This window comes from Hippocampus bargibanti, linkage group LG19, assembly GCF_051943395.1.
Source record: "Hippocampus bargibanti isolate YZ-2025 linkage group LG19, ASM5194339v1, whole genome shotgun sequence".
NCBI classification, from domain to species: domain Eukaryota; kingdom Metazoa; phylum Chordata; class Actinopteri; order Syngnathiformes; family Syngnathidae; genus Hippocampus; species Hippocampus bargibanti.
In genome coordinates this window covers 15,712,887-15,717,659 of record NC_142752.1, presented here as the reverse complement: position 1 = coordinate 15,717,659, position 4,773 = coordinate 15,712,887, and positions in this window count along the sequence as shown.

Genomic DNA, 4,773 nt, shown 5'->3' with positions numbered 1-4,773 from the left:
GCCTCGCGCCCACTGCGCCGAGGTAGGGCCACTGGGACCCCGACCGCGTGTGATGGGCAGGGGTCGCCACGCCGATTGCCTGCTCACACTTGGTCCTTCTGCAGGATTTCCCGCCAACGCAAGCGGGTCGGGTCCTAATTGGCCGCGGAGACCTGTAACCAGAATCGCCCGACCACAACCTTCACCACTCCTCCCGTGGCCCCGCGCCCACTGCGCCGAGGTAGGGCCTCTCTTGGACCCTGATCGCGTGTGCTAGGCAGAGGCCGCCACGTCGCGCCTCCCCTCTCAATCCGTCTCTTGGCCTTCACTGACATGATAGGTTGGGGTCGACACAGCGTGCCCCGATATCCGTTCTGGGCATGGGGCTCAAAGCCCTGGAATATTTGCTACCCACCACCATTACCACCACAGGATACCCGTCTTTGACGGGTATCTAGATTATCGCTTACCTACCAGGAACCGGTACAGCAGGTTGAGGCTGACACTGCGCGCCCCTTAATCAGTCTATGACCGCTGTTTGACCAGTAAGCTGGCATGATGGGCAGAGGCGACTCCGCGTGCCCCTTAATCCGTCACTTAGCGCTTTCGGCTGGTAAGCCGGTATGATGGGCAGAGGCGACCCCGCGTGCCCCATGATCCGTCATTCAGTGTTTTGGCTGACAAGCCGGTATGATGGGCAGAGGCGACCCCGCGTGCCCCCTAATCCGTCACTCAGTGCTTTGGCTGGCAAGCCGGTATGATGGGCAGAGGCGACCCCGCGTGCCCCATGATCTGTCATCCGTTTTTTTTTTTTTTTTTTTTTTTTTTTTTTTTTTTATTGTTTAAGGATTGAGTTGAAGGCGTTTAATATATCCACCGAGTGCAGTAACGTGCGTTTGCTAAGGTAACATGCAAACCGGTTAAGCCGGAAACCCTGGAGGCCAATGGTACGAAGGACTACGTTATTGCATGCGGGCCACTTACCTCTGGCCCCAATCGGGAACCCAAAAACTAGGACCCTGTTCGCCTGCCGAGCGATCCTAAGCTTCTCGGCCACCTCAGTGTACTTGTCCACCTTGTCCTTCGCCGCCAAGTCTAATGTACGGACATTGAACTCGTAGCGTACGGTAACGTCTATGACCACCATGAGCCCGTCTTTAATGCCAACAATGTCGGGCCTCAGGGTCCTGCCTCTGCCATCGTTGACCGTCACCTCGCGGTTGACTGACCACCCCAGGACCGACATCTTCTGAGTCAGGGCGGCACATAGCTTGTCGTGCCGCCTGATAACATTGTCCTTAAGAATCAGAATCAGAATCATCTTTATTGCCAAGTATGTAGAACACACAAGGAATTTGTTTCCGGTAGAACACGCTGCACTAGTATCGTCGTCAAAAAAACTGCTAAGTGGCACTATACAGTTCCATTTTGGCTACTGTTGAAGAGTTCAAAGAGTTAAGCGCGACGCAGCGGCCCAACACGTGCGCTTGGGACTCCTTGGCGCTATTGCAGGCTCTGCAGGTGATCAGGCCTCCCGGGCCCGCCGCGCCCGACCTGAGGTTGGGCAGCGCGTTGCCGGCCCTCAGCGCCAGGGCCCTGATATAGTGTTTGGGGCGGATGATACTGTCGGTGAGTCCCCCGATCCAGGCATTACTAAGTTTATCATTCCTGAAGGCTGCTACGCCGTGGCCCTGGACTTCTAGGCGCTCCCAATCATCGTTTCCTTAATCCTCCAGCAGGGGAGCTGTAACTTGGGGGTGGTGGCCAGATCCGCAGTGGCCGGAAGGTCCTCTTCCGCGCCGCCTGCGGTCTTCCACCATAAGGACCAGACGGGTTGGTTGATGGTCTCGTGGGCCGCGGCCCGGGCCCAGTGGTCCTCACTGCGGCCCATGCGCCAGAGCCTTCTGATCATCGCAGCAGGTACGTGCTTCTCCATGCGGAGAATTCCAAGGCCACCATCCTTGCGGCGGGAGTAGAGAATGCCGTTACACGTGCTCGGTTCCAGGTGGAGCCATCGTTTGGCGGCGCTCCTCACCTGCCGGTCTATGCCTCTCAATTTGGTGATAGGGGCTCGCCCTAGAGCCACGGCATAGAGTAGCCTGGGCAGCAGAAATTGGTTGAGGATGCCAATTTTCTGGCCAGGCTTGAGCGAGGCGCGGCCTATCGCCTCCAGCCATGAATGAGTCTTGGCGGCCATGTCCTGGTAAATGACCCCTCTAGTGGGGCTGATGTGTATCCCCAAATATTTTATCAGACCGTCTGGGCCACAAGTGGCTATGGGTTCACTGGATACTACCCAGGGGTCCATGCTGGAGAGACAGCCTCTCCGTAGCATGAAGCCCTGGCATTTCTTTGGCTGGATCGACAGTCCAGTGTATCTGCAGAATTTGTCTAAAATTGTCAATTGGGCCGCCATGTCGCAGTATGAGCCGCTTACCAGGACAAGGTCGTCGGCGAAGGCCAGGGTGGCTAGTTTCAGGCCTCCCCGGTCGAGGCCATATTCTCCTCGCTCAAGTGAGGCCAGGAGTGGGTCTACTGCCAGATTGAAAAGGAATGGCGACATGGGGTCGCCTTGCTTGACTCCCACCTCCATCCGGATCGTCTCGGATTCTCTACTCTCGCACACAATCTGTCGTGCAGTCATCATACATGTACTTGATCAGTTCACGGACATGTTTGTCAACTCCCGCCTGGTTCAGGGCCCTCAATATGTGGCGGTGGTCTACAGTATCGAAGGCCTTGGCGAAGTCGATGAAGACCACTGCCAAGTCATCCTTCTGACAGACTGAGCTGCGGATGATGAAATCCAGTATTGTTAGGTTTTCACCGCAACCGTCGACCCCCGCCGAGAAGCCCTTTTGCCTTGGGTGCAGGGGGTGAGTCGTTTGGCAACCACCCCGGAAAACAGTCTCATCAAGACGGAGCTAATCGTAATTGGGTGCCAGTTGGTTACTGATTGCAGTTCGGCTGGGTATTTGGTTTTGGGGATTAATGTAGTGCGGCAGTGCTTCATGCTGGTCGGGGTGGTCCCGCTCACCAGCCATGCGGTAAAGATCGAGGCCAGTACGGTGCACTGTCGGTCATGTTTCATGAGTAGGGTCTTGGTGACCTTGTCGGGCCCGGGGGCAGAGTCGCGCCGCATAGCTTCTAGGTGTTTACGGACAACAGTCCACTGTTGTCAGCCATGGTGTCAGAGCGAAACCGACCGACCTTGCGGAAGCCGTGTCGGCAGCTCCATCTGTCTCGGAAGTGGGTCTCTAACGTCCCCATGGCCACCGGACATCCGGGCCGCTCAGGCCCATCAAGGATGGTTTGTGCGAGACAGTGCCGGGCGTCACGGTACTGCTCCTGTTGGCGTCTGTACGTGTCCCTGCGCCTGTTCCTTCGCATCCGTGCATTGTCCGGGTTTGGTCGGGACCCACGCCTTCTTACGCGTTCGCTGTTAGGACGGGTGTGGGCGCTCATGAGCGCCCTCAGTTTCCGTCTCGTCTCCTTGGCAGTGGCTACGGCTGCGGCCTTCAGGGCTTTTGACTCGCCGCTCACGGGGTCCCGGTCGCTTTTATCAGTTTGTCGAGGAACGCCAATTTGGCCTGGGCAGAGGGGGGGCGGGGGCCCCTGGGCCCAAATTGCACGGTAGCTTTGAGTTTGGCCCACAGCGTGTCCTGGCGCTCTTGGATGGTGGCTTGCGTGCGTTTGAGGGCCGCCCATTCGAACTCGATCTGTCGAACCGTGGGCTTGCGGCCGAGCTTGTCGGCGACTCGCTGGAAAGCCTCGTCACTGTCCCCTTGGGCCTTGGGGACCTCCCACCGCTAACCTTGGCCAGCCGTGAGGCCCCGGCGCCACGGTATCGGCGCGTCTAGGCGGGATTCTGATTTAGAGGCGTTCAGTCATCATCCCGCAGATGGTAGCCTCGCACCATTGGCTCCTCAGCCAAACGCACGCACCAAATGTCTGAACATGCGGTTCCTCTCGTACTGGGCGGCTGTGTCTTTCTTCCACTCGTTTGTGCTAATCCCTGCAAACTGACTGAGTGGGCTTCTGACCTAGAGACGTTCGGTCATCCTCCCGTCAGCGATTCCATTTTTGGGTCCCCGCGTCATCCCTCTTCCGGGACCCATTTTTTTTAACCATTTCGGGGTTGGGAACCCCTGGCTGATAACGAACCTGCGCTCCGGGTACTGCGACCCCCCCCGTGCGGGGTAAGGCCCGTATTACTACCCGCAGGGCCACGCTGTCTCTGTCTGTTTTCGCTCCTTTGCCCCCCCACTCCGGGGCTAGTTTTGTGTTTCGCTGGGGTTCGGCGGGGTCTGCCCGCCCCTTCGGGGAGTGGGTTTGTACAGTGGGGACTACGACGGTCCGTTCACGCGCTTCACTGGGTAGACGACTGATCGTCCTGGCTGTGGTAGGGCGGCTCTCCGGGCGAGGCATTTGTTCGCGTCGACTCGGGTTGTCGGCGTTTGTTAGCGAGGCATCCCTCCCAAAACTTCCACGGAGGCGGCGTTATGGCGAATTTATCCTCGACCATCGAGTAAGTGTCATCTCCGTGTGCGCGTTAACGTCTGTGCCCGGATCGCCCGGCGAAGAGGCTCCCCCGGCTGGCATCTGTCCTTCTCACGTAGACCCACTGTGAACCATTTCGGGGTGGGCTCCCCCGGGCTGATAACAGACCCGCTACCCCCGGATGCCGGGCCCCGCCGCCCGTCCCTGTGCAGGGTTGGGCCGCGAGACCTTTCTCCGAGGGCCTTTTCGATCTCGACTCTGCGCTCGCTCGGTTCCCTTCCGCCGCTCGAGATT